The sequence below is a fragment of the Elephas maximus genome, chromosome 2 (genome assembly GCF_024166365.1).
Source record: "Elephas maximus indicus isolate mEleMax1 chromosome 2, mEleMax1 primary haplotype, whole genome shotgun sequence".
NCBI classification, from domain to species: Eukaryota; Metazoa; Chordata; class Mammalia; order Proboscidea; family Elephantidae; genus Elephas; species Elephas maximus.
The window spans coordinates 123,033,308-123,047,020 of NC_064820.1; the positions used below are offsets into that span (position 1 = coordinate 123,033,308).

At 39.9% G+C, this 13,713-nt stretch overlaps 1 protein-coding gene and 1 non-coding gene across 2 annotated transcripts in view; both read right to left on the reverse strand.

The window, feature by feature from the left end:
* The window catches only part of MCC (MCC regulator of WNT signaling pathway), a 535,647-nt gene that overhangs the window by 389,871 nt on the left and 132,063 nt on the right, over nt 1-13,713 (reverse strand). The gene's annotated exons all lie outside the window — the stretch shown is intronic.
* On the reverse strand, nt 9,586-9,692 carry LOC126070763 (U6 spliceosomal RNA). Its single transcript, XR_007516285.1, has one exon. It is a non-coding gene; the product is annotated as a U6 spliceosomal RNA (small nuclear RNA).

Consider the following 13,713-nt stretch of genomic DNA (forward strand, 5'->3'; position numbering starts at 1 on the left):
ACAGATCTTGACTACTCACTAAGTACTTGATACTATCAGAGATAGCAGAAGTATCAATTCAAAGCCAAGACAAAATTCCTGCTTTAAGAACTCACTGTCTGGTGGAAGGGTAGAATTGGTTCTATGACTTTTCTGAAGCATTCAAAAAAAAATTTTTTTTTTTTTTCCTGCAGCAGCAATGGGAGGCAGCGGGAGATGGGGCTCATGGGTTTCAAATATCTCTTTTATTAAATCTGTGGTGAAAGGTGGAAACCCTGGTGGCACAGTTGTTAAGAGCTCGGCTGATAACCAAAAGGTTGGCAGTTCAAATCCACTAGGCTCTCCTTGGAAACTCTATGGGGCAGTTCTACTCAGTCCTATAGGGTTGTTATGAGTTGGAATTGACTGGGTGGCAATGGACTTGGTTTTTGGTGGTGAAAAGTGAGGAAAGAGTTCTTTTATCTTCTCCAGAATCTGTATTGTGCATTAACAGGAAAGCTATTTCCCAAATTATTCTTCACTAGAAGAAAGTTTATAAATATACCACCAGGTTAAAAATCTCCTAGTTCTGCTTAATATTTCTCTTTTAAAAATATATTAAGTGAGAGATATATTAAGTATGTAATTCCAGTACGATTTAAGTTTTGCTTGGTATCTGCACATTGGGTCAGTGGTCTCATGAATTCTCTTGTAACACATCTCTTCATAAAAACCTGCTCATCTCTGGGAGATAAAAAAAAAAAAAAAAAAAAGCATGGTTGTTCTTTTCTTAATGTGGACACCATAACTGTTCTGTCTCTCTTACTCACTAGGTTCTAGCCAGGATGGCCTTCTTTCAGCATCTCTAACATGACAAGTACTTTTAAGGACCAGGCCTTCACTTGTTATTCCTGTGCTTGAAATGCTCTTTTCCACATTCTTTGCCTGGCTCAGGTCTCAGTCTCCCTAAGCTCTTAAACAAATGACAAAACCTTTGGTATAAGCTCTAGTAAGTTGAATACCAAAAAAAAAAAAAAAAAAAAAAAAAAGCCCCACAAAAACCAAACCAATTGCTGTTGAGTTGATGCCAACTCATGGCAACCCTATGTGTTATAGAGTAGAGCTGCTCCATAGGGTTTTCTTGACTGTAATCTTTACTGAAGTAGATCTCCAGGACTTCCTTCTGCCACATAGCTGGGTGAGTTTGAACTGCCAACCTTTAGGTTAGCAGTCATGCGCAAACTGTGCTACTTGGGGACCTTCAGTGGGTTGAATAATGCCCCCTCCAAATTCATGTCCACCTGGAACCTCAGAATGTGACCTTATTTGGAAATAGGGTCTTTTCAGATGTAATTAGTCAAGCTAAATTCATACTGGATTAGGGTGGACCCTAAGCCCAATGACTGGTGTCTTTATAAGAAGCGGAGAGGACACACAAAGATACACACAGGGAAGAAGACCACGTGGAGACAGTGGCGGAGATTGGAGTCAAGCTGCTACAAACCAAGGAACTCCAGGAGTCCCCCGAGGCTGAAAGAGGGCAGGGAGAATTCTCCCTAGAACCTTCAGAGGGAGCGTAGCCCTGCCGACACCTTAATTTAGACTTCTGGCCCTCTGAACTGTGACAGAATAGATTTCTCTTGCTTTAAGCCCCTAAATTTGTGGTAATTTGTTATGGAAACCCTAGAAAACGAATACACGAATTCTTATAGCACTCTTATCACATTCACACAGGAAGTAAAAAGCCTGGGGTCATGAGCACTAGCTTTGGCTTTAGGCTTTCTGTGTTTGGGTCCCAGCTGTGCCCTAGCAACTACATCATCTTGGACAAACTGGTAAAATGAGAAGAATAATAGTAATTACCACAAAAGGTAATTGTGAAAATGAAAAAAAATAAAGATTATAAAGTTTAAACATTTTTCTACATGGTCCTTCCGTCATTACTATCCAAATGTGAAGTTTTCTTTTTATTTGCAGGCTTACAAAAACATATTGCCTAATAATAATTAGACATTAAGTGATCTCACAGATATTCATGGGCATTTTAAAACCCATATAGAATTGACATCCTATTAAAGGTCCCTTAAATATTCTGTCTGGCCTGGAGAGTCACCCCTAGAATTCTTAACTTTGGTCAGTCTACATATGATAACAGCCACTACAACTGTCCATACTGGTCACTCAGCAAAGTGTATGAGGCACTTGAGCCATGGAGTGATTTTTCCTTCTTTTACTTACCATATGCACAAGATTGTTTTCTACAATAACTAAGCTGGACAAATTGAAAATTCTTAAGTCATTTTTTTCCCTCAGGAATAGTATGAAGAAATAATCTCTTTACACAACTGACAAAGTCACTTTTAGGTACTAGTAGGGAGCCCTGGTGGCACAGCATTTATGTGTTCGGTAAGTACTTGGTGCTAAATGAAAGATTGGGGGTTAAGCCCCCTAGCCTCTCCACAGAAGAAAGATGTGGCAGTCTGCTTCTGTAAAGATTTACAGCCTGGGAACCCTATGGGGTCAGTTCTACCCTGTCCTATAGGGTCACTGTAGGAATTGACACAAAGGCAATGGGTTCAGTTTTGGCTTTTCCCCCATATAAGCTTACCATTATTCCATTGTCTATTGGGAGATAATACTTGTAGTTCACTAATATAGTCCCATTGATTAAGATGAGCTAGGTTATGGTGCAGTAACAAAAAGCCCCCAAATCTCAATGGCTCTTTCCTCCTCACACTACAGTCTCTTTCCTCCTCACACTACAGCTTGAAGATCAGCTGACGGCTCCGTTCATGGTGGTCACTCAGGGTCATCAGTTGTTGTGCTAACAGGAAAAGTGCTCTGGAGGGTACCACGGTGGCAACTAACTGCTGTGGCACAGAAGTGACTCACACTGCTCATAACTCATTGGCCACACCTTGTCCTACGGCCTGATCAAACCATGAGGAGATCCAGGCCATGCAATCTTACCATGTGTCCCGAAGAGGGAAAACTGAAAATATTTGTCAAACACATGAGTGAAATGTCAGAGTTTAATTTTGGTTAGATTTTCACATTCTTTCAAATGATAACATCTGATTTTTTTGTTGTTGTTGCTGTTGTTCTATTTCCTTTTTTACACTATGATCAACCACATGTCCAGAATATTATTACTATTCAACATCCAGAGTCATTGCCAGACATTGTTCTTGGTCTGTTAAAGGAAGAGTGTAGCAACAGCGCTACAATTCTTTCATAGAAAAATATTCAGAAAAAGTTACTTGCCTACAACACTCTTATTGAGAAATTCCCTGTCAGTATTCTGATCCTTTGTCAAATTTTGTTAATTTTCACAATATGAAATCATGCTATAAGTTAATTGCAAATGAACATACACACAGACTGCCCTAGCAAAATGCCACAAAGTAGGTGACTTTTAAGAATGGAAATTAATTTTATTTATTTGATCACTGCTTTTAGAGGTTAGATGTACAAATCAGAGTCTCAGCCCGTTGATTTCTTCTGGGGGCTTTGAGAGAGGAACTGTTCCCTGCTGCCCTCCTGGCTTCTGGTGGCTGCTGGCAATCCTTGGTGTGTCTTCGCTGGTTAGAGACACATCTGTCTCTATCATCACTTGGCATCTGTCTTCTCCATGTGCCACACTCTTTCTGTGTCTGTCCTTTTCTAAGACCTCAGAAGGGATTAGGACCTATCCTACTCCGGTAGGACTTCATTAACTTAACTAATAATATCTGCAAAGAAAAATTTCTATCTCCCCAAACAGGTCACATTTACTGGTGCAGGTGTTAGGATTTCAATTATATCTTTTTGAACGATACAATTCAATCCATAACCCACCCATTGCTGTCGAGGTGATTCCGACACATAACCCTATAGCACAGAGTAGAACTACCTTATAGGGTTTCCAAGGAGCGGCTGGTAGATTCGAACTGCTGAACTTTTGGGTAGCAGCCGTAGCTCTGAACCACTGAGCCACTAGGGCTCCAATCCATAACCAGGGGCGGATTATCCAATAAGCAAGATAAGCACAGCCTTACCTGTACTTACTTACTAATCCGTAGTGAACAATTTTCATATGGGTTTTTGGGTCATCCGCCCCGTCAAGGATTGTAAATTTGAAAAGAGGCTTTGATACTGTAGGAGAGTGCTGTGGGGTTGGGAGAGAGACAGATGCCAGCCATACCAGAAGCAAAATCTCTGATGTGGTAAAAAAAAAAAAAAAAAAAAAAGTGAAATTGTTTACCACAGATGATCTAGTAAGCAAGGTAAGCACTGTGCTTACCTTGCCTTTGGATCATCTGCCCCTGTCCATAACATGTATAGATATGTTCCCCACTCCCCCCAGCTTTTACATTAAAGACAGAAGTAAATAGTATGCTAAAAAAAATAGTGAAGCTGCCAGACCCCCCCCCAAAAAACTTTATTCTTATTTTTGCCTATATTTCCACAATTGAAAAACTAGGAAAAATAAATGCTGAACAAGTTCACCTTAGGTAAAGGCAGACAGAGCTAGATCAGGTGGGTGAATCAAAGGAAATACAGTAGAAGCGCCAAGTTCAGGGGTGCCAACCGGGACACGTTACCAAAGGTCAGAGAGTCCTTATTTGGATTTGGGGGTTTGTCCTTTCCTTGTTTCTATTACCTTTTCAAACTGTAACTTAACCTCTCTCCTGCCCTGCTGCCTCATATGATAGCTCCTAAAGAGCTAAAACAACTGGTCTAAACTGGGAATAATAAACAGGTAGGGTTCCCTGTACTGGGGAACGCACGCTGTTTTTACTGAAGATTCTCCATTAAATTTTGTTCCCGTTGTTGTTACCTATTGTTGAGTCAACCCTGGATTTATGGTGACCTCAGGTAAAATGGAACAAAAGGCTACCTGGTCCTGTGCCATCCCCATTGTTGATTACAGATCAGATTGTTGGGATCCATAGGGTTTTCAGTGGCTGATTTTCAGAAGCAGCTCGCCAGGCCTTTCTTCCTCCTCCATCTTAATCTGGAAGCTCTGCTGGAGCCTGTTCCTCATCAGAGCAACACAGCAGTGACAGATGCGTGGTGGCTGAGCATGTGGTACATCGGCTGGGAATTGGACCGGAGTCTCCCTCATGGAAGGTGAGATTCCACCACTGAACCGCCACTGCCCCTAAATTTGGTTACTGAGGGGAATGACATTCACTTGCAGTGATGACGAGATAGCCACTGAGCAGTCCTAGGCCAGTTAGGAAACTGATGCACTGGATCCCTGTAAGTCCTAAAGGCCAAGGCCCTCCCAGAGCCCAGGGGTCACCGTGCACACAGAATCAAAGGAGACCATCATTTCTGCCACTGCAACTCCTACAGGGAACTCTGAGGTAAGAAGGAAGCTGCACTTTTAAAAAAAACTGGATATCTAGTGCTTGGAAATGGCAAAGCACAGATATTTATTTTATCAGAAAAGCACAGGAAACAAGTGGCAATTTGACAAGTTTATAAAATACAGCACTGGGAAAACCCTGCTTTCAGGGAGAATGCTGAAACAGAAATTCTGCCAATCACTGAGATCCTTGCTCTGCTGGATACTTGGCAGCTACACGCTAGTGCTTTAATCCCATCTTCAAAGTGCCACCCAGGTTCGGCTCCAAGGCCTGCAGTTACTGTACTCATTCACGAGAGGCACCGTGCCACCTTCCCAGCACGCCAAGACTCCCAGGAGAATAAGGCAAGCCAAAGAATTTGGAGCACGTAGAATTCACTTTAAAGATACTAGCAACCATCAAAAAGAAAAAAAAAAATCATAAAGCTAACATTTATTCAAAGCCCATTAGCGGCCTGGCACTGTTCTAAGCATTTTACATTTGTTATCTTATTTGGCCCTAACCACAGCCTATGAATAGCTACAGTTATTTTTACCATTTTCAGAAGAGGACATTTTACCCTCTTTCAGCTTAACTTTCTAGAAACTTGCTCATTTGCACAGCAGAGCGGTTAAGGGCTGGGTTTTGTAATCAGACCCCTTGGGGTCAAATCAAGGGTTACCATTACTAGCTACAGGACCTCAAGGAAGTTGTTTAACGTAAGCCTCAATTCCTTCTTCTTTAAACATGGGTAATAACATGCACTTCATAGGGGTGTTGTGAAAAGTAAAAAAGATTAAAATATGCACAGCATTTAGGACAACCCCTCACATATGGAAAATGATCAACAAATGTTAACAATTATCTAGTCACACATCACAATTCTGTTTCTTTGGGTCCGTTTCAGACAACTTTACAGGGAGGAGCATATATATATATCTGTACATGTATATGGGGGAAAACATATACTTTCTTCCAGTTTCTACTACAATTTTTCATTCTTAAAAAACAAAATCTTTGGCACCTAACCAGTGCCTAAAATTTCTTCCAAAAGCTTTGTATTTAATATTAAAACTGTCATGTTGTTGTTGTGTGTTGTGTGCTGTTGAGTCGATTTTGACTCATAGCAACCTCATGTGACAGTAGAATTGCCCTGTAGGGTTTTCTAGGCTGTAATTCTTATGGAAGCAGATTGCCAGGTCTTTCTCTTACGGAGCTGCTGGGTGGGTTCGAACTGCCAACCTTTTGGTTAGCAGTTGAGTGCTTAACCATTGTACTACCAGGGCTCCTAATCTTGTCATAAAACCAAAAAAACCCATCGTCATCGAGTTGATTCTAACTCATAGCGATTCTATAGGACAGAGTAGAACTGACCCCATAGGGTTTCCAAGGAACGGCTGGTGGATTTGAACTGCTAACCTTTTGGTTAGCAGCCGTAGCATGCTGTAAATCTTGTCATAAAGACAATAAAATAGTCAATTAGGTCAGGGCCAAAGTTACGGTTTCTCTGAGTATGGGCTATTTCATTACTACGTCAATGTCTTTGGTTATAGGGTTTGATAGACTTTGCTTTCCGATTTCCTTGGTCAGTTCTCATCTCTAGAGGACAATTGGCCTTTCCAAAATTTGTGGCCAGGGCTATGAGGAAATCTGCAAAGGCCAACGGCAACAGCGGCAACTTGGAAGCAGAGTAGGCATACTTTACTCATCAGACCACCACAGCTGCTCCTCTGTTTTGTTTTATCTCCAGCTCCTTTTCCATCCTCCATTGAATGCTGGGCCTCTCATCACATTACAGGCAGATAATAATACATGGTGTTTAGGGCATCCTGAGACCCATAGTAATAGTATTTTATGATAGTCCCAGCGCTTTAGTCATGTGGGTTGTTTAGACAACATTGCCTGTTTTACCCTCAGCGGCAAGACAGAAATACTCCTTTCAAAATACTAGAAGCAGCTACCTTTCTGAATTTAGAACTACTACACAGAGAGAAAGAAGCATGGGAGAATTTGAGCAAATTGGCTGCCAGGTGTCAGCCTTTCCTTTCACAGAATATTACTGTTTCTATAAAATAATGACATCAACAGAAGCAGTGGTAAATCGTTTAGCCCACAACAGATTCACCACACGAGCCTTTAGTCATTTATTAATGTCAATGGTTGGCATGAAATTCAGGACCCTGATCCCCATGGGGGCCTCTAGCTTCCTTCAGCACAAATTACATTGCAAACACAGGCCAATTGTCTTAAAATCTGTGCCTGTGGTCACAAGGAGAATTGGGCGGGAAAGGATAGATAAATAGAGCCTATCTATCCTTCTCCTGGGAGAAAACAAAAGGCAAAAAGCAATTCAAAGCACATGTCCTACTAACGGGGAGGTAAATAATACTATCTCAAAGGCTGGATGTAAGTCAGTTCTTTGGCCTTTGACTACCTTCAGGAAGTGAGCCTATTAGTATCCTCTTTGAATATATGTCATGTGTGTCTGATCTAGGGACAAGGTACTGAATTTCAATGCAACACTGGGGACAGAGTAGAAGATGTGTTCTGAAATCTACCCCCCACCCAGACTGTTGATAGGTGACAAGAAAGAAAGAAATGAGGAAATGCATCAACATTTGTGGATATTTTTCAGTGCCCCACTGTGTACAAGTAGGTTTGACAATCCTTAATGTTTTTAAGCGCAAGCTTGAGAACACTTAACAGGAAGTATTTCAGAGGCAACCAAAGGGGCAGCTGGAATAAGCAGCCTTTACAATTCTCCTCCAACTTGAGATTCTATTGTTCCATTCTTCACTGAATTTAATACCAAAGGCCAAGTGCCTGTTCTTTGGCAGTTAATAATTTCATTATGAAAGCACAGATGAAACAGGCATCTTTAACTTTTTAAAAAAAATTAAAAATAATATTTGGCAGTTTATAATCTTGGTTTCTTTAAACTTGATATAAGAAGGAAATAAGAGGGGTGATTCAGAGCTAAAGAACTCAAAGGAGAGTTTAGGGAAAGAGTGTTAAAATGAAGAGGCAATGGAGCAAAAAAGTGTTAATTGAGTTTCACTTGAACAGGGTAGAATTTGATCATTTAGACCCCCTGAGACCGGCTAGGAGTAGGGGTAACACCCACATGAGTCCAGATGAGTTTAAATTTTTTTTTTTTTTTTAAGATTTGTCTCCCTTGGATAGAAGGCAGAGACTGTATTTTGGATCAATTTGTCTTTCTCTTACAAGGCATATTAATGGGCCATGTATTCAGTAAGCTCTTGATAGTCACTCATTTTTAATTGCCATAAATGGCAGACTGTGAATGAGGATAGTGCTAATCTGGGCCTGCTCTCTGCCGTGAAAAGCGACACACACATCCTCTGGTTGGCATGCTCATAAGGCTTATCGTACTTTCTGGCTGAAAATCAGCCTAATCAAAATGGAGAATACCGGGGGGGGGGGGGGGGGGGGACACAAAGAGGAATAAAAAAAATGATTCTTAATTCAGTTTCTTAACAAAAAGTAGAATTTTAATATTCTTTCTTAAAAGTTAGTATCTTTCACTTATTTCCTTAATGTGATGAATTTTCTAATGTTAAACCAAGCTTGTATTCCAGAGTCAAACCCTAACATAGACAAAATATATTATATCTTGTTTATATACTGCTAATTTTGGTTTGTTAATATTGTGTTAAGGAGCCCTGGTAGTGCAATAGCTAAGCACTCAGCTGTGAACCAAAACGCTGGCAGTTCGAACCCACCAGCTGCTCCTCTGGAGAAGGACATGGCAGTCTGCTCCCGTAAAGATTACAGCCTAGGAAACCCTACGCAGCACTTCCATTCTGTCCTCCAGGGTGGCTGTGAGTTGGAATCAACTCGAAGACAACAGACTTTTGGTTTTAATACTGTGCTTAAGATTTTTGCATATATGTTCACAGGTAAAACTGGCTTATGGTTTTCCCTTCTCATTCTGTCCTTGCCATGTTCCAGTATTAAGGTTATGTATGAGTCTGTACAAGACTGGAATTATTTGTTCTTTGACTGACAGGTAGGCCTTGCCAATGACTCTGTCTGGGCCTAGAGTTTTCTTTGTAGGCAAAATTTAAAAATTAGTTTTAATTTTACTCATAGTTATAGAATTATTCATATTTTATAATCCTTAATGAATCAGTTTTAGTAAGTTATTTTTTTGGAAATTTGTCTATTTCTTCTAAACTTTAAAATGTATTGGCAAAATGCTGTTCATAATAGTTTTTTTTTAGTGGTTTTTACATAGTTTTTATTTATATGTAAAAAAACTTTGAACTTAGTAAAAAATATGGAATGTTTCACAGATTTGCGTGTCATCCTTACACAGGGGCCATGCTAATTTTCTCTGTATTGTTCCAATTTTAGTATATGTGCTGCCAAAGCAAGCACTCCTAATAGTTTTTTGTTGTTGTCGTTTGCATCTACAGCATCTGTAGTGATGTCCTGTTTTAACTCCTGGTTTTGGTTATAATAAATCCTGACTGGGCCACCTAACCTGCCAATAATAGTGTAGACTTGGCTGGATGGCACCATCTCGACTCCAATGCCCCACTCCTGACTTTCAGCCAGCCTAGTATATATATATATATATTTTTTTAGTATATATCTAACTGAGAAACTCAGATATTGCCATATAATCAATAGCACCCAGAGGCTTTACTTTCCAAATATGGTACAGAGAAAGTTTGTGGTCCTGAGAGCCTTCCTAAATTTCATGTTGGAATGGGTTGCCTACTTGACTGTAAATTTTTCCACTCAAAGATCAATCCTTGAACACAGTCTTTTTTTTTCTCTCTAAAAGTTATTCTTTTTTCACTTTAGCAGTCTTCCCATGAAGTTATCAATTTCAAAAATCTTTTCAAAGAACTATCGCTTGCCATTATTGTACCTCTATATTATGTGCTTGCTTTCTATTTTATTAATTTTTGCTCTTTGTTATATCCTTTATTTTGCTGTTCTTTTTCTAAATTCTTGGTATAGAGGCTCAGCTCAGCATTTTTTTCTTTTCTAATATATGCATTTAAAGCTATCGAATTTCCTCTAAGTGCTGCTTGCGTTGCATCTCAATCACTATTTTCATACTCTTTCAACTCAAATTATTTTTAAATTTTCATCATAATTTCTTCTTTGACTCATGGACTATTTAAGAGTATGTTTCGTAATTTCCTAGTATATGGAGTTTGGGCAATGTTATTGATTAATGGCTTCATTGCACTGTGTTACAAAACATGGTCTGTGTTATTTCAATCCCTTTTAATTTCTTGAGACTTGTTTTATGGCCTGTAGATGATCAATTTTTATAAATATTCCATGTATATTTGAAAAGAAGGTATATCTTGCAGTTGTTGGGTGAAGTGGGTTAAGATTGTGCTGGGCCATGATTCTCAGTGTTTATACGTAATCACTCCCATGATGGGATCCGTTGTGAGTAGCCAATCAGTTGAAAGGGAGTTTCCTTGGGCGTGTAGCCTGCATCTGAATATAAGTAGATGTTCTTGCTTTTGCCCTCTCTGGATCCTGCAGCTGCCTCCTATTCGTCTGACCTCTGGTTCTTGGAACTTGAATTAGCAGCTTACCTGCCAATCTTGGGATCTGTCGATCTTTACAGCCTGTGAGCAAGAGCCCTGCTCTCCAACCTGCCAATCTTGAGTTTGCCAGCCCCTGTGGCTACGTCAATCAAGAGAAGCCTCTATCCTGAACCAGTGACTTGGGATGTTTCAGCCTCTATGATTGTGTGAGCTGTTTTCTTGATATAAATCTCTCTCTGTATACATATATTCATACGCTTTACTGGTTTTGCTTCTCTAGACAACTCAACCTAAGACAAATTCTTTTAATTTTTTGAGACTTGTTTTATGGCCTGCAGATGATCCCATTTTATACATATTCCATGAACATTTGAAAAGCAGGTATATCTTGCAGTTGTTGGGTGAAGTGGGTTTTGTATGTTCATTGTGTTAAGCTTATTAATTGGGTCATTCAAATCTTATAGATCCTCACTATTTTTTTATCCATTTGTTCTATTAATTAATAAGAAAGGTGTTAAAATATTTCATAATGATTGTGGACTGCTGTTTTATCTTGTAGGTATCAATTTTTGCTTCAAATATTTTGAGGCCATTTATTAGGCATAAACAAATTTTAAATTGTGACATTTTTCTGGTGAATTTAATCCTTTACCATTTTGAAATAAGCTGTTTCTAACAATGCTTTTTAACTTAAAAGCAATTTTGTTTCCTATTATAATTACCCCAGATTCCTTTTGGTGAAGAAGACCTAACATATATTTTTCCATCCTTTTCCTTTTAATATTTTTGTACCCTTTGATTTGATTTATCCCTTGTAAACAGCCTATAGGTAGATTTTTAAAATACATTCTTACTGTGTCATTTAACTGTAGTGTTTAATCTATTTGCATTTCATTGAATTACTAATACAGGGATTAATTTTTTCAATCTTCTTTTTTTTTCTCCTTTCTATCTACCTATTCTGTTTCTTTTTTCCCATTTTTCTTGCCTTCTTGAATATTTTTCTCATTCCATTTTTTATCTCTACAGGTTTGAGAGTTAAACTTTTTGTAATTTTAGTGATTACCCTAGAAATTACAACATGCATCCTTAACATCAAAATCTAAAATTTTTTAGTTCCTTTACACATCTTTGAACAGTATAAGGACCTTAGAAAACTTGAACTATATCTTACTCCCAATTGATATGCTACTATTGTTGTGTATTTTATTCCCTACCCCCTTTTAAAGCTCTAAGACAAGGTTATTGCTATTTTATACAGTTTATTTAAGTTTCTCTACATATTTACCACTGTCTTTTACTCTTTCAACTCAGAACTTCTGTGTGGAGCCAATCTCCTTTTCTTTGCAATATATCCTTTAGAATTTCTTTTAATGGAGGTCTTCTGATGGCAACTTTACTAGGTTTATCATGTCTTTATTTCACCGTTGTTCTTGAAAGATACTTTTGCTGGGCATGATGTGTTGTCAGTTGTCTTCTGGGTTGCTTCATGGAAGGTAATCTTCTTTAAAAATATTTTCTAAGTTTTCTCTTTGTCTTTGGTGTTCAACAGTCACACAATAATGTGTCTATCTAATTATGCTACTTGATATGTATATCTCTTTTTATTTTTCCTGCTTAAGACTCATTGGGGTTCTGGAATCCATTGGTTAATATCATCTATCAGTTTTCAAAAATTCTTAGACATTCTGAGGTGGGGCCAAGATGGTGTAGTCAGATGCTTCCTGTCATCCCTCTTACGACAAAGACCCCCCAAAACAAGTGAATAAATTATATATGACAACCTAGGAGCTCTGAATATCAAAGGCAAAGTTGAAAATCAGACTGAGTAGCAGGGGGAGGGAGAGACAGTTCAGCAGGAGCGAGGAGTTGCCAGACCTGACCTGGTAGGAACCGGCATCCTGCAGTCTGGATCCACTGGTGTGAACATGGTGAGGCAAGCAGCAGCGTTAGGGATGTTTTCCACATCGGGAGAGACTGAGCGGCAGAGGGTCCACTCACAACTCCAGAATCAGTGAAAAGCAGCTCTCAATTGGCAAAAGATAAGTATATGTGTGTAAAGTACCATGCAGATCCAAAAAACCCCTTTGGGAAAAGCCTCTCTCCCATTTACCTGCCCACTTCCTGCTCTGCACTGAGTCTGAGCTGGATTCAGAGACTGCCATATTCCCTGGGCTGGAAGTAGGACCTATCCTGCGCCCTGAGCCATTCTCTGGCCTTAGAGAGGGAACAAATTAACAAAGAGAAAAAAAAAAAACTGCCAGCTCCCCTAAGCCAGGGACTCAGGGCAGAAATAGCTCCTTTGCCTAGGCACAGGCATAAGGGGTTCGCAGACTTTGAATGCCTTTCACCCCTGCATAGACCTGTGTGGGCCCATTTCAACAGTGTAGGCCCTTATTAGCATAGTACATCAGGGTATATACCTGAGGTCTAGCCTCGACTGTATCAGCTATATGGTGGAGAGTCACATTTGTGATATTTGACATTGCTCTTCCTATTAAGCAGGGTCCTCATCTACCCACATCAGGGGCCTGAGGACTGGTGCCTCCATCCATGTCAGCTAGCCACCCATGACAGGGGTCTAATAAGTGGTGCCTCCCAGTCCTTACAGCCAACAGCACTGCGTGCCCATAGTCTGGCTGCAAAACCTACCCACCTATGGCTCAAGGGAATACAGACATATTTTCCTGACAGACACTCAGGGACAGTTTTCAGCTCCCTGCCTTGCTTGGCACATGACCCCCTACTGCAGCCAGTTACCTGTGCCTACACCAATAACCCCTGCCCATCTAGGACTGTAGGTGAGAGCCTGCACCACACACTTGGTGTCCGACTACCTGGACACCTGAGCTGAATCCATACAGGAAAAGTAAACAGACTCC